Source organism: Mustelus asterias, unplaced genomic scaffold (assembly GCF_964213995.1).
Source record: "Mustelus asterias unplaced genomic scaffold, sMusAst1.hap1.1 HAP1_SCAFFOLD_35, whole genome shotgun sequence".
NCBI classification, from domain to species: Eukaryota; Metazoa; Chordata; class Chondrichthyes; order Carcharhiniformes; family Triakidae; genus Mustelus; species Mustelus asterias.
Genome location: NW_027590117.1, coordinates 1 through 21924, shown reverse-complemented (window position 1 = coordinate 21924; position 21924 = coordinate 1). Strand labels below are relative to the sequence as shown.

General features: G+C 43.7%; 1 non-coding gene and 1 pseudogene across 1 annotated transcript; one reads left to right on the top strand and one right to left on the bottom strand.

Moving 5' to 3' along the window:
* Positions 1 to 8714: 8714 nt before the first annotated feature.
* On the top strand, positions 8715 to 8786 carry trnam-cau (transfer RNA methionine (anticodon CAU)). Its single transcript has one exon. It is a non-coding gene; the product is annotated as a tRNA-Met (tRNA).
* A 5817-nt stretch (positions 8787 to 14603) lies between these two features.
* LOC144482220 (histone H2B pseudogene) lies at positions 14604 to 14990 on the bottom strand (annotated as a pseudogene).
* Positions 14991 to 21924: the final 6934 nt, after the last annotated feature.

The window sequence follows — 21924 nt, the reverse complement described above, 5'->3', positions numbered from 1 at the left end:
GCCGCTCAACCTCTGTCGTTCCAGAGAGAACAAACCAAGTTTCTCCAACCTCTCCTCACAGCTAATATCCTCCATACCAGCCAACATCCTGGTAAGTCGTTGCTGTACCCTCTCCAAAGTCTCCACATCCTTCTGGTAGTGTGGCGACCACAATTGAACACTATATTCCAAAGGCAGCCTAACTAAGATTCTATAAAGCTGCAACATGACTTGCCAATTTTTAAACTCAATCCCCCGCCGATGAAGGCAAGCATGCCGTATGCCTTCTTGACTACCTTCTCCACCTGCATTGTCACTTTCAGTGACCTGTGTACTTGTTCACCCAGATCCCTTTGCCTAAGGGTTCTGCCATTGACTGTATATTTCCTATCTGTATTAGACCATCCAAAATGCATTACCTCACATTTGTCCGGATTAAACTCCATCTGCCATCTCTCCGTCCAAGCCCCCAACCTATCTATATCCTGCTGTATCCTCTGATGGTGCTCATCGCTATCTGCAAATCCACCAACCTTTTTGTTCGCAAACTAACTAATCAAACCAGTTGCATTTTCCTCCAAATCAGTTATATATATTACGAACAGCAAAGGTCCCAGCACTGATCCCTGAGGAACGCCAATTGTCACAGTCCTCCATTCAGAATCGCACCCTTCTACTGCTACCCTCTGTCTTCTAAGACCAAGCCAGTTCTGTATCCACCTTGCCAGCTCACCTCTGATCCCATGCGACTTCACCTTCTGCACCATTCTGCCATGAGGGACCTTGTCAAAGGCCTTACTGAAGTCCATGTAGACAACATCCACTGCCCTACCCTCATCAACCATCTTCGTTACTTCCTCGAAAAACTCGATCAAGTTAGTGAGACATGACCAGCCCTTCACAAAACCATATTGCCTCTCGCAAATACATCCAATAATTTCCAAGTGGCAGTAAATCCTGTAGCCAGTGAGGATACAAATATTTCTCTCAAGGGCCCAGCAATTTCCTCCCTTGCCTCTCCCAGTTTTTGGGGTATATCCCATCAGGCCCTGGGGACTTGTCTACCTTAATATTCCTCAAGAACCCCAACAACTTGATCTCAACATGACTCAAACTATCAACACACCCTTTCCCAGATTCATTATCCACCAAGTCCTTCTCTTTGGTGAATACTGACACAATGAACTCATTGAATACCTCACCCATTTCCTCTGGCTCCACGCATAGATTTCCTCCTTTGTCCTTGAGTGGGCCAACCCTCTCCCTGGCTATCCTCTTTCTCTTTATATATGAATAAAAAGCCTTGGTATTTTCCTTAATCCTGCTGGGCAATGATTTTTTGTGACCCCTTTTAGCCCTATATTAACTCTCTCTCCGATCGATTACTGTGTGCCAGTGTGGAATTAACTCTCAATCTATTACTATGTGTGTGGAATTAAGTCTCCCTCAATCTATTACAGTGTCAGCGTGGAATTAACTCTCTCTGTCTATCTATTACTGTGTCCGTGTGCAATTAACTCTCTCAATCTATTTTTGTGTTAGTGTGTGGAATTAACTCTCTCAATCTATTTTTGTGTTCGAGTGTGGAATTAACTCTCTCAATTTATTACTGTGTGAAAGTGTGGAATTAACTCTCTCTCAATCTATTACTGTATGTGAGCGTTGAACTAACTCACTCTCAATCTATTCCTGTGTCAGTGTGGAATTCACTCTCTCACAATCTATTACTGTGTGTACGTGTGGAATTAACTCCCTCTCAATCTGTTGCTGTAAGAGAGCATGGAATTAACTCTCAATCTATTTGTGTGTGTGAATGTGGAATTGACACTCTCTCAATCTATTACAGTGAGAGAGTGTGGAATTAGCTCTCTCTCAATCTATTTCAGTGTCAGTGTGGAATTAACTCTTTCTGAATCTATTACTGTCTGGGAACATGGAATAACTCTCTCTCAATCTAATGCTGTGTGTGGGTGTGGAATTAACTCTCTCTCAATCGAATAGTGTGTCTGAATGTGGAATTAACTCTCTCTCAATCTATTACTGTGCGTGAGTGTGGAATTAACATTTTCTCAATCTATTACTGTGAGAGAGTGTGGAATTAACTCTCTCAATCTATTACTGTGTGAGAGTGTGGAATTAACACTGTCAGCCATTCTCTCTTCATGTGTTTCAGTATGGAATTACATCAGTTCATCTATATTAGTGAATGCGAGGATGGAATTAAATCTGTATTTGTTATTCACTATTACTGAATGTGAGTGGGACATTAACTCTCTGTTCATCGCTGTTATAGCATGTGAGAGTGGAATTAACTGTCAGTCTTGGTTATTGTGTATGAATGTAGCTTTAACTCTTGCTCAGTAGAATTGAATGTGTAATTAACTCTGGCTGTGTTACTGTTTTTTAGTGTGAAATTGATTCTCTATCCTTTAATCACCATCACTGTATTTTTGTTTGGAATTACCATTGTGTCAATCTTTGTTACTGCATCTGAATGTGTAATTCACTCCCTATCTATCAATAATAATGTGTGAAATTATCTCACTGTCTGTCAGTCTCTGTTACTGCATGGAAGTGGGTCACTGTCAGCTTAGCAAACTGCTGCTTGCAGAGAGCCACATGGATCAGTGCTGGGTTCTCAGCTATTTACAATCTATATTAATGGCCCAGATGAAGGGACAGACCATCACCAAATTTTCAGACAATACATAAATAGGTGGGGAAGTAGGTTGTGAGGAGGACACAAAGAGTCTGTAAGGAGATATAGCGAGGTTAAGTGAATGGACACAAATTTGTCAGGTAGGATACAATGTAGGAAAATGTGAGGCTTTCCACTTCAGTGGGAAGGATGGGAAGGCAGAACATTATTTAAATAGAGGGGGAGATACAGCAGATTGATCCAGAAAAGGAGGAAATAACTCTAATTTTAAGTACATATGTGGAGTATCAAAGTAGGGAAATGTTGCTACAAATACATGATATTGCTGAGTTTAAAGGTTTTCTCTGATTTAAAGAGGGAAATACTTGTATTGGAGGCAGTGAAGATTCACTCGGCTGATTGCTGAGATGAAGGAGTTATCTTATGAGGAAAGTTCAATCAAGTTGAGCCGATCTCATAGAAGTTGAGAAGAATGAGAGATGATCAGATTGAAACATTGAAGGATCTGAGGGAATTGGACAGGGTAGATATCGAGAGGAATGTTTTCATTTGTGGGGAAAATTAAAACTAGAGGACACAGTTAAAAATAAAGTATGCCCCACTTTAGATGGAGATGAGAAGAAATTTCTCCTCTCAAAATGTCCTTAATTTGTGGAATTTAACAGATTGCATCCTAAGTTAGAAAGAGTTTTGATCTGCAGGAGAGACAAGGGTTATGGGGCAGGCAATTAAATGGAGTTAAGGCCATAATCACATTAACCATGATCTTACCGAATGGTGGGGCAACCCTAAAGAACAAACTGCCTTCTGCTGCTCCTGCTTCTGATGTTCTGATTTGATGTCAATGTGGGACTAACTCTCTGTTAGGCTCTGTTCCAGTATTTCAGTGTGAAATTAACTCAAGCTTGATACTGCATATGAGTGCAGAACTGATTTGCTGTCGATTATTTATTCTATATGAGAGTGCAATGTCTCTGCCAGTCTCTGTTCCTGTACAGGAAACTTTGATGAGAAATGTTTGGGCTCGACTGGTCTCAAATGTACTCAGGGTTAAACCCATCAGCTTTTCCTCCATCAACACTCCAGTTCAAAGCCAGCCAAAAAGAACGTACCTTCACAGAACATTCACCCTCATTCCAAAGGGGTCTTCATTTGTCTATTTCAGGCCTCAGTTTTCTGAACAGCTGCAATATTTCACCGGTAAAATCATGTGGATACTGAACATCTGAAACAAAGTGAAAATTCTGGAATGACTCAACAGGTCAGGCAGGTCAGAGAGAAACAGAGTTCATGTTTCAGCTCTCTGACAATTGGCTTGCATTAAAACACGTACTGATGTCTGTGAATGGCAGCAGCCATTAATTCCCACATGAGGAATTAATGGTGTAGTGGTATTGTCACTGGACCATGATCCAGAGTAATGCAATGGGACCTGAATATCACCACAACAGAGTGACATTTGAGCTCAATAAATAACTGGAAATAAAGGTCTAATGATGGCCATGTCGTAAAAACCCACTTGATTCACTGATGTCCCTTTAGGCAAGCAAATCTGCCCACATGACCTCTTCTGGCCTACATGTGACTCCAACCACACAGCAATGTGTTTGACTCTTAAATGCCCTCTGAAATGGCCTAACAAGCCACTCAGTTCAAAGGTAATTAGTGCAATGAATGCTGGCCAAGTCAGTGACGCACACATTACATGAATGAATAAAAATAATTATCTGCACCCAGAAAGCGCTCTATCCAACACACTGACTTGCCCAGGCACTGAGAGTGGGCACGCTCCCCAGTGGCAGCTGCAGGACAATCGGTGCTGGAACTTTCCTCACTGCCACTTGTCTCCCATTCCACCAAGCTGCCTGTGTCCTTTTGAAGTTTCCCACTTTCCTCCTCACAGTTGCCAATGCCTCCAAGTTTGGTGGCGTGTGGAAATGTTGAGCTTGTGTCCTGTACACCAAGGTGTGTGTCATTAATATATATCAGGAAGAGCAGGGCTCCTAACACCGAGCCCTGGGGAACTCCACTGGAAACCTTCCTCCAGTCTGAGAAACAACCATTAAGCACTGCTCTCTGTTTCCTCTCACTCACACTGTTCCATATGGGGCGGTGAGGATGGCCTCGCTGCATCATCCGCTTCATGGTGCCGCTCCCCCGGCTCCCTCGCTGCACGTCCGCCGAGCCCGGCGGCTCTGATTCGGGCTCTGAGAGCCGCTGAGACTCACGTTGTTGCGCGTGCACAGTTCCGCTCAGCTTCCGCTCCGGGGCGGAGCCTCCTGACGCCTGCGCAGTGCGGATCATTCTGAATGAGATAGACCGTATTCACGCTCGCGGCGCATTGTGGGTTACACTGCCCACCATTTCATGGAATAATACAGCATATCATAGAAATCATAGAAACCCTACAGTGCAGAAAGAGGCCATTCGGCCCATCGAGTCTGCACCGACCACAATCCTACCCAGGCCCTACCCCCACATATTTACCCGCTAATCCCTCTAACCTACGCATCTTCGGACTCTCAGGGGCAATTTTTAACCTGGCCAATCAGCCTAACCCGCACATCTTTGGATTGTGGGAGGAAACCGGAGCACCCGGAGGAAACCCACGCAGACACGAGGAGAATGTGCAAACTCCACACAGCATATGGGGTTATATTTAAACCCATCGGAATTCTGCCAGAGATTTCGTAGCGAATCCGCCCCATTTCCTCTTTATGCCCTAAAATTCGTCCTTTAAAACGGTTTTTCTCCAACTGCTCTTTGAAAAATTTTTGCATCAGATTCCCCAGTTTTTTAGACAGCGTATTCAGGATTTACAGAAACTAGCTACCTATGTAAGTAAACATGTGTTTGCTCACAATATCTTTACTTTTTTAACAAATCATAATGAATCAATGTCCTCATGCAACAGGAACAGTTTATGCCAATTTACTCTGTTAAAGCTGTCCATGATTTTGAACACCTCCATGAAAACTCCTGTTAACGTGCCTGCAGACATCAAAACCTATGAATGCTGGAAGTACAAACTGAATTTTGAAACTCTGGATGTACACAACAAGTATGCACCTCCGGTGGTAAATAGTGATCAGGTTTAAACTTTCAGATCAACATCCTTTCATCAGCACTGGTGAAAGTTACAAATGTGATCGAAGATTTTAAGAAAATGCTACAGAGAACGGCAGATGGCAAAAAAAAACAAAAGGGAGGTTTGTGATTGTGTGCAACACACGCGCATAAAATGGCAAACAGTCTAAAGGAAATAGTAAGAGTACAAGTAAAGATAGGGAGCACTGTGTCGTCAAGAGGGGTGCATGAGTTCCATTGGAGCACTAGAGAAGACCAAGGACAGAATGATCAGTGTGAGCAAAGCACAGAATTAAAATGATAGGAATTATCACAAATAGTGTGATACTTGTGGACTGAATGGAAATGTTCCACAATCTGTACATCTGTCATCAGAATGTAGAGCAGAGTACATTGTGAGCAGCAAATACAGCACACTACATTTAAATGATTAGTCCAGTAGGATTCATTGAGGGGGTATCTGATGAGGAGAAAAGAGGTAAAAGGCCTGTTGTTGCACCTTGACAGGTGCCATGGAAAGTCAAAACGACAAATAGAAGCTGTTAGGAAAGGACTGCAGTATTCGGAGGGGAAGGAATGTTTGGTGACAGCATCACACAAGCTAGAGGTGGTAAAAATGCTGAGAGCTAATCCATTGAAAAAGTTGGTAATTTAAAGGAGGAAGCATTATCATAATACAGAGAATATAGAGACGGGGTGAGAGCAGAGGTGTGGGACAAGAGCAGACACAGATGAGTATGCTGTCAGCCAGAGTGGGGAGATCAGTGGCTGAGGAAAAAGGAAGAAATATCAGATTTTCTCAAATGGAAAGCTCCATTATCAGTACGCATTGTTCAAGACCTTAATTATACGGCCAGGAGAAATATTGATGTATCTGAACGTTTTATGTTTCAATTTTGTAGAATACATTCAATGCTCACAATGTGGTTTGCTCTGGGTTGGATAGATTGAGTGTCTGCTTTGTGAAACACCTGTCTTCAGTCAGAACAAAGATTCAAATCCAACCTTAAACTGAAGTCCCAGCTCTAAACAAAGGAAACTCAGAATGTATTACAGGTGAGTTGGCTAACATAGATTGGGAAACTCGATGAAGGGGCACGAAGGTGGATAGGCAGTGTCTGATATTTAAGGAAGAAATGCTTGCATTGTAACAGTTGTACATTTCCTTCAGTCGCAAAAACATAACAGGAAAAATGACCCAATCATGGCTAATAAAATTAGGTATTATTAGATCTGATGACTATTTCCTCGGATGGATGGAGCTACTACAAGGGGGCATAACTATAGGGTTCATGGTGGGAGATATAGGAAGGATATCAGAGGTAGGTTCTTCACGCAGAGAGTGGTTGGGGTGTGGAATGGACTGCCTGCAGTGATAGTGGAGTCAGACACTTTAGGAACATTTAAGCGGTTATTGGATAGGCACATGGAGCACACCAGGATGGTAGGGAGTGGGATAGCTTGATCTTGGTTTCAGATGAAGGTCGGCACAACATCGTGGGCCGAAGGGCCTGTTCTGTGCTGTACTGTTCTATGTTCTATGTTCTATGATGATTTTTATAAAGTTGAAAGAAAAAGTTGAAACCCGAAGGATTGAGAACAGTTTTTATTTCAGGAAAGGAGGACAAAGAGATTGATTAGAGGGATAAAATGCTGTACCAGAGTGAACTTGCAAGTCGCTGACAATTGAACTATTAAAGCTTATGTTAGTATGTGAAAAAATATAACAAAGATAAATTTAGGTGCTTTGCATTCGGATATGGGCAAATTTATAATGGAGAACAAGGAAATGGCAGCGCAATTAAATAAGTGTTTTCATGCTGTCTTCATGGAGGAACACACAAATAACTTCCCAGCAATGCTCGGGAACCATGGTCTAGAAATTGGGGGGATTTAATATTACTAAAATATATAGTGCTGGAGAAATTAATGGGACTGAGGGCTGAAAAATCTCCAAAGCCCAATAATCTAAATCACAGGGTTCTAAACGAAGTGGCAATGGGAAGAATGGATCCAACATTCTCTACATTCTTTAACAGTCTAAGCAGTTTAGAGAGTGGAAAATGTAACCCCTGAGCACAGTTTCACAGCAGAGAGCACAGTTCCACAGCAGAGATCACAGTTTCACAGCAGAGAGCACAGTTCCACAGCAGAGAGTATTTTTCCACAACATGGAAATGAGTTCCGCAGCGGAGATCACAGTTCCACAGCAAGGATCACAGTACCACAGCAGATATCACAGTTCCACAGCAGAGAGCACAGTTCCACAGCAGGGAGCGCAGTTCCACAGCAGGGAGCGCAGTTCCACAGCAGGGAGCGCAGTTCCACAGCAGAGAACACAGTTCCACAGCAGAGAGCACAGGTCCACAGCAGAGAGCACAGTTCCACAGCAGAGATCACAGATCCAGAGCAGAGATCACAGATCCACAACAGAGATCACAGATCCACAGCAAAGATCACAGTTCCACAGCGGAGAGCACAGTTCCAAAGCAGCGAGCACAGTTCCACAGCACTGAGAACTTTTCCACAACAGGGAAAAGAGTTCCACAGCAGAGATCACAGTTCCACAGCAGAAAGTACAGTTCCACAGCAGGGATCACAGTTCCACAGCAGGGATCACAGTTCCGCAGCAGGGATCACAGTTCCGCAGCAGAGATCACAGTTCCACAGCAGAGATCGCAGTTCCACAGCAGAGGATCTATTTAGAAACAAGGAAGCAGAATTAAACAAGAAGAAGAAGGTTAGAAACAGGAGACATCTTGGGATTTACATTAATGACCACTCAGTCCATTCTCCTTTGCCTGTGTGTGATCTTGTGTATCCTGACTATCTGTCGCTTCGTCTGTGTGTCTTTCTGTGTTTTCCATTCTTGGTGACAGTGGAATTGTGGCGCCAGGGGGAGCAGCCGAGCGCATGCACTCCAATGATGAACACGGAAGTGAATACCTGTGACACATTCACAATAGCTCGCAGGCAATTTTAATTGTGTAGCAGAGTGGCGCAGCGGAAGCGTGCTGGGCCCATAACCCAGAGGTCGATGGATCGAAACCATTCTCTGCTATTACGTTTTGAGCAACAGCAAAAATAATTCCTCAGCGGCTCCTTCAAAATGATTTGACATTTCCGCCCAGGATGCTGTAATTTTCTTCCGCTTCTCGCTGCTCGTTAACATTTGAATGAGCAACAGATCGCTGAAATGCCATTTACTCACTCACGGACACAAGCTGTAAATGTTGCAAAGATACACAAGCCAAGGTTTTTCCCTTTCAGCCCGTTTCTCCCAAACAGCTGACACAGGCGTGATGATCCGAATGATCTTGAATTATTCACCATCACTCTATGATTGTCCGAATAGAAAAAAAGCTATTTTCTTCAATGAAAGCAATCTAGTGAAGTTTAGACATATTAGCTGCACTATTTCTGATCTACAGGGCACCCTGCAGTAAGCCATCATGCTTAAATGGGCAGCAGCGTCCTCCCTGTGACATGTATTATTGAGAAGGACAAGAATATCAGCACAGCGGACACAGCATCACGTTAAAAACAGAGTTAATCCTTATTTGGACAGAAATCACTATTTTGTTCTTAGTTACTGGTTTAAAACATGAAATTCAGTTCCCAAAATCACCATAAACTGAGAAAGTGAAGTTTCCTTTCTTCAGGTTTGCACATTGCATACACATTGTATGAAATACTTTTTTCAGTCTCTCTGATTGTTCCCTTGATTCGCCTCTTCATAGCTGGACGGATTTTAACGTGTTCAGTTTACAACATATTTCACCCTTCTCGGCCTTACTTCAGGTCAAAACTGTGACCTGCGTGTGTCCTTTCTCCACGCACTGAATGTCTGCCTCTAACAGATTGTGGTCACTCAGTGTTTGATGTTTATTTACTGTCAGATTATTAATTAATCCTGCTCCTGCCTCATTACTGAAATTAGTGGAACCTTTTGTCTTATGCTTTCCAAAGCAAGGTGGAGGGCAGGAGTGATTAAGTAATAAAATAATTGGTGCTGCAAGGCTAAAGGGAGTGGGAAAGGAACAAGTAACAGCAAACAGAGATGTGTCTGAAGGAGGTGTGAATTGAAGAATGATGAACAACTGCCAGCTGAAAGCAAAATCAAGAGAAAATATAGATGAAAACCAAAAATCAAAATAAAATGGAATCAATTATGACGGTTACTATCAGATTAGAAATACGGGCAGGAGTCAGGCCATTCAGCTCCTCAGTCCTGCATCATCATTCAAGAAGGGGAGGCGATGGTCTTGTGGTATCATCGCTCGACTATTAATCTGGAAACTCAGCTAATGTTCTGGGCACCCAGGTTCGAAACCCTCCACAGCAGATGGTAGAATTTGATTTCAATCAAAAGTAATTTGAAAATAAGAATCTAGTGATGGCGATGGAACCATTGTTGGAAAAATCCATCTGGTTCACTAATGTGCTTTAGCGCAGGAAATCTGATGAAATTACCTTGTGTGGCCTACGTGTGACTTCAGAGCGACAGCAATGTGGTTGACTCGATCCGTGGATGGGTAATAAACGCTGGCCAGTGATGCACACATCCTGTGAATGGACCAAGGAAAAAGATCATAACTAAAATAATTGTGGCTGCAATTCGACTTTTCGAACTTTTGCAGCAACCATTCAATCCCTTGTATAATCTGTCTAATTCAGCCTAGAACATATTCAATGATCCAGCCTCAACTGTTGTCTGGGGAAGGGAATTCCACTGACTAACTATCCTCTGAGATGACATGAGAGTGACTGCCCTTGACACCAAAACAGGATTTGACCGAGTTCAGCATCAAGGATCCTCAGCAAAAGCAAAGTCGATGGGAATCATGGAAAACTCTCCACTGGTTGAAACTTCATCCAGCATAAAGCCAGATGGTTGTGGTGGTCAGTCATTTCATCCTCAGGAGACCATTTCCCGAGTTTGTCAAGTTACTGTCCCAGACCCTTCCACCATAAGGTCAGAATTGGAGATGCTCGCTGATGACTGTGCAATGTTTAGCACCATTCAAGACTCTTCAGTTACCGAAGCAGCCCATTCCCAAATGCAGCAAGAACTGGACAGTATCCAAGCTTGGGCTGAGATGTGGCACATAACAATCACACCACACATGTACCAGACAAAGACCATTTCCAGCAAGAGAGAATCTAACCATTGTCCCTTGACATTAAATGAAATTATATCAATATCTTTGTGATTACCTTCAATTGGACTAGCAATGTAATACAAGGGCTACAAGGCAGGTCAGAGACACAGAATCCCATGGTGAGTAACAAAGATTCTGACTGCCAAACACTGTTCACCATCTACCAGGCACAAATCAGGAGTATGATGGATTAATCTCCACTTGCCTGGGTTAATGCAGCACCAGCAACACTCAAGAGGTTTGACACCATCCCGGACAAAGCATCCCCCATGATTGACATCCCATCTGTAAACACACATGCCCTTGACCACTGACAGTGGCAGCAGTACTTACTACCTCCAAGATGAGCCACTGGAACTCACAAGTGTTCCTTCAGTCGCATCTTTCAAACCAAAGAGCACTACCGTCTAGAGAAGGACAAGAACAGTTGACTCATGGAAACACCATTAAATGGACCTTCCCCTCCAAGTCACTTACCATTCTCACTTGGGAATATATCGCTGTTCCTTCATTGTGGCTGGATTCATTCTGTATCTGTCATTCTCTGGTGCAATATATCTGTACCATATGCCATATGTATCTTGCATTTTTTGCTGCAGGATGTATGTTGCATCATTATTTGAACCTGTGTTTGGAACAGTAGTTGAGCAAGGGATTTTGTCTATCAGTTACTTTCTGATACTGCAAGTGAATTTGGGACTCATTCTGAATCTCTTAAGAATAGCATGTGTGAACATTCAAAATCTGAGCAGGAATAGACCACTCGAGTCTGCTCCTCCATTCTATAACATCATGGCTGATCTGATTTGAACATCGACTCCACACTCCTGCCTAACCTTAATACCTTTTACCTCTTTGCTTATCAACAATCTATCTACCTTTGGCTTAAAGACTCCATTTCAGTTAGTGTGTGTGTGTTTGTGACCATCAGTCAGTGCTATTGTATATGAATTTAAACACAATTCTGAATAGGAATCTTTCTGGTACCACACGAGTGCAGTATTCAGTATTCTCTGAAATTGTATGAGTTTGGCAGGCATTCTGATCTGTCACAAAGATGGAATATTAGGGTAGGATTTATGTTTCTCTCTCTGGTACCATACGTGATTTGGGGTTCATTCAGCATCTGAGTATATCTGCTGCTGTTTCTAAAGGGTGCAAATAACGTGTATTGGTCAGACTGTCATAATGTGTGTGAGTGTGGGATCATTCTGAATCTGTCACTGGTACTCAGTGTCTGGGATCCTGCTATGTAAGTGTGATAATCAGATGTAACTTTCAGTCCCTGGTGCTGTGTGTGCAGCATGAGATTCATTTGTCTAACACTGAGCACATGTTTGAGAATTATCGTATGTATGTCAGAGCCTATGACTCAATGTGAGCATGGGATTCATCATGTAATCTTCAATCTATTTATAAGTTTGGATTCATTCCATATAAATTTCCAGCAAAACAACAGGCCACTGATGTGGTAGGTTTGAAGCAAACAATGTATGTGAATTTCGGCCCATCATTAAATCTGTGTCACTCTGAACACATTTGTGAAAGATAATGTATCCTTCAATCTGATACTGGATTGCTATGCAAGCTTCACTCAGGTTGTTCACACTGATTTGATCTGTGACACTCAGCCTGATTCTGAGGAAGAATTTTGACATGAATGTAAAAGGAAACTCAGTCTGGAATTCATATAGTATCGTCCATCTGGCTCAGTGTGAGTGGGGAGTTAGGATTAGTTAATAAGCTATCGTTCAATTCAAAGTAATCAAATTGATATTGTAACTTTAAGTTTCATAATCTGGGTGAGTTTTCAACTGGAATCTGAATTTGTATCTCAGGTTATAGGAGCTCTCAGAATATCTCAATCTGAGAATGTATTTGAGATTAGGCTTTGTATGAATGTATTTGTGAGGATACAAACTATGGGCCACTTTTAAACCCCTGATGTGGGTGGTATTTAACTCGAATCTCAGTGTACATTATTAAGGTGCATTGTGTAACTTTTAACCGAAAACCATTTGTCAGTTTTATCAGATATTGAATTTGGAGCTGTGGCTGCTCTATTGTGGGATTGACACAGTGATGATCCAATATTAGGTGAGAATTTGGACTGCGATTTATGGATCCCCCTATCAATGGCACTGAGTTTGATTTGATGTATTGGTATACAGTGAAAGGTATTGCTTCTTGCGCAAAACGGACGAATCATACCGTTCATAGAGTAGAGGGGAGAAGGAAAGGAGAGGGTGCAGACTGTAGTGTTAAAAATTCATTTACCAGGAGTGGGGTTCGAACCCACGCAGACATATGGCCATTGGATCTTAAGCCTGAACCACTCGGCCATTCTGGTACGAGAACTGGCTGTCAAATAGGCACATCATCTGTCTCTCCTGCTGTTTGGGTCTGTGGAATTGATCAGCTGTCTGTGTCTCTGAGCTGTCAGTGACAATGTGCGGACTGTGTGTGAGAAGGAGTTGGCGACAATTTCCCCTGTAACTTGTGTGGAGGAAAGATCACGTTTGTTTTGGATCTGTCAAATATTTGTCTGTGGAAACAAAGTACATTCAATAACTCAAATACAGATTCCGTCAGTTTAATCTCTATTAATAATCATTGTGAGCGGTTTGTGAGACTGCAGCCAGACTCTAGCTCTGATTGGTCACTCACATTTCAATCACATTCTTAACCAATCGGAGAGCCAGGTTAACTTGGTGAACATGGGATTCAACATGGGATTAAAAGAAATGGGAGGTTTTGATTGGTTCACATTTTCAAACTGGAAAAACCCGCCAATTTCAGTGCAGGAAAAATACAAAATAACCGAACGCCTGAATGTTCAGGAAACTATTTCAATCTCACACTTTATAATCTGTTTATTGTATTTTCCCTCACAGAATCCTGGCGCTATTTTAGGAACAGTTTGAATTTCTCAATCTCTTATCTATAACCCGCGGTAATCAGACCCCGTTCAGCAATTTAAAACGGAGCAAATCTCAGCTCAGTGAAAAAAGCAGAACCAAAGAGATCACCAACCAACCCCTTCACACAGGCTTCACAGGGACAGAGAGAAACGGCTGATGTCTGATCCTATCCCCTGAAAGCGGCCGGGAATGTTACAATGGGAAGTGCGGAGAGAATCCCTGACTCTATCCCGCCGGTGGAACAGGCAGCTTTGTCACCGGAGAAGGAGGGGGGCCTGGGGAGGCAGATCTGAAAAGCGCTGCAATGGACTCAGGTCCTGTGTGTGCAGAAATCTCAGTGATTCCGTCCTCTGGGAAAACTCTGGAATAAACAGATCAGCCCGAGAATAACCTCTTCATTCCCGCCTTTACTCTGTTCCGGGAGCGGCTCCCAGATCACCGGAGAAAAAAATAATAATTTAATTCAGTCGTGAAACTCTGAATATAGTTATAATCAAATTTAAATAATTACCTCCTGATATTTTTTCTGCCCATTGTCCGTGACGATCCCCAGACTGGGATTGAAAATCTGCTCTCAGTTCAGTTTGATTGTCCCTTCAATGTGAAAGTGTGTGTGAGGGGCGGGTATGAAGTCCCATTCACAGCATTCTGCACCGGGACAAATCTCTATCCTCCAGAAAGACATTTCTCATTCACTCAATAAGGGAAAAGATGGCGCAGCTTTTTCACAGAGATTGTGGGTGGCTCTTAAAAGAGCCGTTGTGTTTGGGGTGTTTTTCAGTCCATGGGGGAGTTTTACTTGGAGCTGGTGTACTTGGTCACCGCCTTTGTCCCTTCCGAGACGGCGTGCTTGGCCAGTTCCCCGGGCAGCAGCAGGCGCACGGCGGTCTGGATCTCCCGGGAGCTGATGGTGCTGCGCTTGTTGTAATGGGCCAGGCGGGAAGCCTCACCCGCGATGCGCTCGAAAATATCGTTCACGAACGAGTTCATGATGCTCATGGCCTTGGAGGAGATGCCGGTGTCGGGGTGAACCTGCTTCATCACTTTGTAGATGTAGATGGAGTAACTCTCCTTCCTCGACTTTCGCCGCTTCTTGCCGCCCTTTGTTCCCGGTTTCTTAATCACTTTCTTCGCCCCCTTCTTGGGAGCTGGTTTCGATGTTGGTTTCTTCTCATCAGCCATCTTCAATTTCACACAGAAATAAAGCAAACCCCTTCCGAGCGCTGATTAAATAGACAGTCCCACAGAACTATGCTAATGAGGAATTGGGAAAGCAATGATTGTGATTGGACATTTTGAAAGTTATTACAGTCACTTATCAGGGATTCAATTGAGTGAATATGAAACCAGACCAATCTGATTGAGGTGTTTCCGCCAATCACAAGCCTCCTTAAGAATCAGGAAATACATTTTACAAAGAATCTCCAGCGCCAGTTTGTCAGTGTGTAAACATCCACCGGGAAATGTCGCCTGGCTGTCAGTTTGAGGGACCGTTCTCCACAGAGGGACTGTGCGGGAGTGTGGGATTCCTTCAGGAACTGTGAATCTCTGGTAATGTGTGTGAGTGTGGGATTTACTCACTCTCTAACACAGTGTGTGTGTGTGGGATTTATTCACTCTCTAACACAGTGTGTGAGTGTGGGATTTACTCACTCTCTGATACAGTGTGAGTGTGGGATTTACTCACTCTCTGATACAGTGTGTGAGTGTGGGATTTACTCACTCTCTAACACTGTGTGTGTGTGGGATTTACTCACTCTCTGATACAGTGTGAGAGTGTGGGATTTACTCACTCTCTGACACAGTGTGTGAGTGTGGGATTTACTCACTCTCTGATACAGTGTGTGAGTGTTGGATTTACTCACTCTCTGATACAGTGTGTGAGTGTGGGGTTTACTCACTCTCTGATACAGTGTGTGAGTGTGGGATTTACTCACTCTCTGATACAGTGTGAGTGTGGGATTTACTCACTCTCTGATCCCGTGTGTGAGCGTGGGATTTACTCACCCTCTGATGCAGTGTGTGTGTGTGTGGGGGGGGGATATTTACTCACTCTCTGATGCAGTGTGAGTGTGGGATTTACTCACTCTCTGATGCAGTGTGTGTGTGTGGGATTTACTCACTCTCGGATACAGCGTGAGTGTGGGATTTACTCACTCTCTGATACAGTGTGAGTGTGGGATTTACTCACTCTCGGATACAGTGTGAGTGTGGGATTTACTCACTCTCTGATACAGTGTGAGTGTGGGATTTACTCACTCTCGGATACAGTGTGAGTGTGGGATTTACTCACTCTGATACAGTGTGAGTGTGGGATTTACTCACTCTCTGATGCAGTGTGTGTGTGTGGGATTTACTCAATCTCGGATACAGCGTGAGTGTGGGATTTACTCACTCTCTGATACAGTGTGAGTGTGGGATTTACTCACTCTCGGATACAGTGTGAGTGTGGGATTTACTCACTCTCGGATACAGCGTGAGTGTGGGATTTACTCACTCTCTGACACAGTGTGAGAGTGTGGGATTTACTCACTCTCTGATACAGTGTGTGAGTGTGGGATTTACTCACTCTCTGATACAGTGTGTGAATGTGGGATTTACTCACTCTCTGATACAGTGTGTGTGTGGGGGATTTACTCACTCTCTGATACAGTGTGTGTGTGTGTGGGATTTACTCACTCTGATGCAGTGTGTGAGACCATAAGTTATCAGAGCAGAATTAGGCCACTCGGCCCATCGAGTCTGGTCCGCCAATCATGACTGATATTTTTCTCTTTCCCATTCTCCTGCCTTTTCCCCATAATCCCTGGTCCCCTTATTAATCAAGCCTATCTATCTCTGTCTTAAAAACACTCAATGACTTGGCCTCCACAGCCTTCTGAGACAAAGAGTTCCACAGATTCACCAGTCTCTGGCTGAAGAAATTACTCCACATCTCTGTTTTAAAGGATCGTCCCTTTAGCCTGAGATTGTGCCCTCTGGTTCTAGTTTTTCCTGATTTTGGAAATAACCTCTCCATGTCCACTCTATCCAGGCCTCACAGTATCCTATAAGTTTCAACAAGGTCCCCCCTCATCCTTGTGAACTCCAATGAGTACAGACCCAGAGTCCTCAACCGTTCCTCATATGACAAGCTTTTCATTCCAGGGATCATTCTTGTGAACCTCCTCTGGGCCCTTTCCAAGGCCAGCAGATCCTTCCTTAGATACGGGGCCCAAAGCTGCTCACAATACTGCAAATGGGGTGTGACTGGAGCCTTGTACAGCCTCAGAAGTACATCACTGCTCTTGTATTGTATCCCTCTCGCCATGAATGCTAACATTGCATTTGCCTTCCGAACTGCCAACTGACCCTGCCAGTTAACCTTAAGAGAATCTTGAACAATGACCCCCAAGTCCCTTTGCGCTTCTGATTTCCTCAGCATTTCCCCATTTAGAAAATAGTCTATGCCTCCATTCCTCCCTCCAAAGTGCATAACCTCACACTTTTCCACATTGTATTCCATCTGCCACTTCTTTGCCCACTCTCCTAGCCTGTCCAAGTCCTTCTGCAGCCTCCCTGCTTCCTCAATACTACCTGTCCCTCTCCATATCTTTGTATCATCTGCAAACCTCGCAACAGAGCTTTCACTTCCTGCTTCCAAATTGTTAATGTATATGGTGAAAAGTTGTGTTCCCAGCACTGATCCCTGAGGCACACCACTCAACATCGGCTGCCATCCTGAAACAGACCTCTTTATCCCCACTCTCTGCCTTCTGCCAGTCAGCCAATCCTCTATCCATGCCTGGATCTTACCCTTAACACCATGGGCTCTTAACTTATTTAGCAGTCTCCGACTCAGCACCGTGTCAGAGGGCCTTCTGGAAATCTAAATAAATCACGTACACTGGTTCTCCTTTATCGAACTTCCTTTTACCCCCTCAAAGAACTTTAAAACTTTAGTGTGGGATTTACTCACTGATAGAGCATGTGAGTGTGGGATTTGTATCTGTGAATGGATGAGAACATTTCTGAGTTTATGATTCATTCTGTATCTGGGTCTCATTGTGTGTCTGTCCAAAAGTGGTGCATGTGATTGCATGTAGTAATAATTCTCTTCTTGGTGGTATTAGTTTTATTTTTGTATGTATCCCTCTCCTCCACAATATCAGTGTGTTCATTTTATTCTGCATCTGTCAGTCTCGAGCTGTATTTAAGTGCATGTGCTGCAGAATGGCAGTGGAATCACACACTGACACTGTTTGACTGTTCTTCCTTTGCGCTTGATAAGCAATTGCTAAAATACTCAATGTATAGCGTATTTTCTACCTATCCGCTTAAATGTAATCAACATTTTTCCTTCTGACAGGCAAAGAGTTGAAACCAGCAGAATAAATGGAGAGATTCTTTCACACAAGGAGAATTGCAGCCAGCTCCTCACATACAGTAAGTGTCACTCACACACAGCAGAGATGGCCAAGAGGTTCACTTGCTGGAGTTCTGATCCATTGTGCTCTGCAAGCACAGGCCCCAAGCACAATATTGTTGTTGGTTTATGGTTCAGTTGTCTGGTTGGTGAGGGTTTCAACTAAATTGGCAGCGGGTTCGACACCAGCATATAGAAGTAGCAGAAAGGAATAAGGGCAGAAAGGAGGGAGAGTGATGGATAATACTGGAGAAGGAGCAGACTATGAAGCATTGAAGTTAGTCCTCTTCCAATTTAGAATGTCTACTTGAGATTGTTCCTTGCTAATGTCAAGCTTGTGATCCAATGATCACTGGATAAAAACAGACACTTGATTCATGTGGCCAACCTTGGCCCACCCCATTCCCCAGCACCAGATCCAGCAATGCTTTGTTCATAGTTTCTTGAGAATACTCTGGTCCAAGAAATTCTCTTGAACATATTTCAAAAATTCCCAGACAGATGAATGTATGAATTAGGAGCAGGCGTAGGTCACTTGGCCCCTTGAGCCTGCTCCACCATTCAGTATGATCATGACTGGTCTGATTGTAACTTCAAACCCACATCCTTACCTATCCCCGATAATCTTTCACCTCCTTGCTTCCTCGAAACACCAGGGAGCCGGGTTCAATTCCAACCTTGGGTGACTGTCTGGAATTTGCACATTCTCCCTGTGTCAAACTTTGTTCCTCTGGGTGCTTTTTCTGAGTGGCAGTCAGTGGCTAGTGGGGTTCTGCAGGGATCAGTGCTTGGACCCCAACTGTTCACATTATATATTAATGATTTAGAAGAGGGAACTGAATATATTATCTCCAAATTTGCAGATGATACGAAGTTGGGTGGGAGGGTAAGCTGTGAGGAGGATGCAGAGTTACTTCAGTGTGATTTGGACAAGCTGAGTGCATGGGCATCGCATGTCAGATGCACTATAATGTGGATAAATGTGAGGTTATCCACTTTGGTAGAAGGAATCGGAAAAAAGATTATTATTCATGAATGGCTGTAAATTTAGAGAGGCGGATATTGAATGAGAGCTTGGAGTCCTCATGCATCAGTTCCTGAAAGTAAGAGCGCAGGTACAGCAGGCAGTAAAGAAGGCAAATAGCATGTTGGCCTTAATAGCGAGAGGATTTGAGTACAGAGATAGGGATGTTTTGCTGCAATTGTGTAGGGCGTTGGTGAGGCCACACCTGGAGTATTGTGTGCACTTTTGGTGTCCTTATCTGAGGAAGGATGTCCTTGCTGTAGAGAGAGTACAATGAAGGTTTACTTGGCTGATTCCTGGGCTGGCAGGTCTGTCATATGATGAGAGAGTAACTCGCTTAGAATTCAGAGAGACTAAGTCGGTTAGAAAGAATGTTCCAAATAGTGGGGGAGTCCAGAACTAGGGGTCTTGGTTGAGGATAAGGGGTAAAGCTTTCAGAACTTAGGTGAGGAGAAATTTCTTCACCCAGAGGGTGGTGAATGTGCGGAATTCACTACCACAGAATGTAGTTGAGGCCAAAACGTTGTCTGGTTTCAAGAAGATATTAGATATATCTCTTGGTTCAAAGGGATCAAGGGATATGGGGGGAGGGGGGGATCAGGATATTGAATTCAATGATCAGAATGAATTGTGGAGCAGGCTCGATGGGCCGGATGGCCTCCTCCTGCTTCTGGTTTCTATGTTTCTACGCTCCGGTTTCCTCTCACATTCCAAAGATGTGCAGGTTAGGTGGATTGACATGCCAATTTGCTTCTTTGTGTCCCAAGATGTGTAGGTTGGGGGGATTAGCAGGGTAAATGCATGGGGTTACAGGGATGTGGCAAGGAGTTGCCCTCAGAAAGATGCTCTGTTGGAAAATCAGTGCAAACCCGAGGGGCCAAATGGCCTCCATCTGCACTGTAGAGATTCTATGATTTTCTATCCACCTCTGCAATCAAAATATTGAAAGACTTTGCTTGCTTTGCCTTTTGAGGAAGGGAGTTCCATCGACGCACAACCCTCTGAGAGAAAATAATCTCGCCTCATCTGTGCCTTAAATGAATGTCCCTTTATTTTGAAACAGTGACCCCTTATTCGAGATTCTCCCACAAGAGGAAATATTCTCTCCACATCCATCCTGTCAAGACCACTCAGATCTGTAAAATTTCAATCAAGTCGATACTTACTCTTCTAAACTCTCATGCATGCAAACTTATCCCCTCCAACATTTCCTCATGAGAACCTGCTCCTTCCTGGTATTAATCCTGTAAACCTTCTCTGAACTCTGAACTTCTCTGTAGGGCGGCATGGTAGGACAGTTATTAGCACTGCTGCTTCACAGCTCCAGGGACCTGGGTTCGATTCCCGGCTTGGGTCACTGTCTGTGTGGAGTTTGCACATTCTCCCCGTGTCTGCGTGGGTTTCCTCCGGGTGCTCTGGTTTCCTCCCACAGTCCAAAAATGTGCGGGTTAGGTTGATTGGCCATGCTAAAATTGCCCTTAGTGTCCTGAGATGCGTAGGTTCGAGGGATTAGTGGGTAAATATATGGGAGTAGGGCCTGGGTGGGATTGTGGTCGGTGCAGACTCGATGGGCTGAATGGCCTCTTTCTGTGCTGTAGGGTTTCTATGATTCTATGAACTGTTTCAAGCACATCTACATATTTAGCTGAAGCTAATAGAACAAAGAACAATACAGCACAGGAACAGGCCCTTCGGCCCTCCCAAGCCCGTGCCGCTCCCTGGTCCAAACTAGACCATTCTTTTGTATCCCTCCATTCCCACTCCGTTCATATGGCTATCTAGATAAGTCTTAAATGTTCCCAGTGTGTCCGCCTCCACCACCTTGCCTGGCAGCGCATTCCAGGCCCCCACCACCCTCTGTGTAAAATATGTCCTTCTGATATCTGTGTTAAACCTCCCCCCCTTCACCTTGAACCTATGACCCCTCGTGAACGTCACCACCGACCTGGGGAAAAGCTTCCCACCGTTCACCCGATCCATGCCTTTCATAATTTTATGAAGCATGTTATTTATTGGGAAAATTATTATATATTATATATTATCTTTATTTGTTCTAGCAAGAAGTTTCACAATACCAGGTTAAAGTCCATCTGTTTTTTTTTGGGGAGCATGAGCTTTCAGAGTGCTGCTCCTTGTTAGAATGTAACCGGGGACAACTTTGATTGGCTGTAATGTGATCAATGGGAACAAGTTGTAAGGGTCAGCTGACCCAGCAAAGCATGGAACCAATCACAGAGTGATGTAGCAGTCAGCTGATGAGCTGATTCACTATAAATAAGAATCTGTGTAGAATTGTCTGCGTGGGTTTCCTCCGGGTACTCCGGTTTCCTCCCACAGTCCAAAGATGTGCGGGTTAGGTTGATTGGCCATGCTAAAAATTGCCTTTTGTGTCTTGAGATGCGTAGGTTGGAGGGATTAGTGGGTAAATATGTAGGGATATGGGGGTAGGGCCTGGGTGGGATTGTGGTCAGTGCAGACTCGATGGGCCGAATGGCCTCTTTCTGTACTGTAGGGTTTCTATGATTTCTATGAATTGTGGGAGCTTGGAGTGGCCCAGGGTGAGGCCCCAAGTTTGGAGTAATGATGTTTCTTTATTAAACCCGTCCTTTGATTTATAAGATGGAGTAAGTTTTGTTGTATTTTCATGAGCTGCATTTTGAAGAGTTCCTTCTGAAGAAACACTCCTT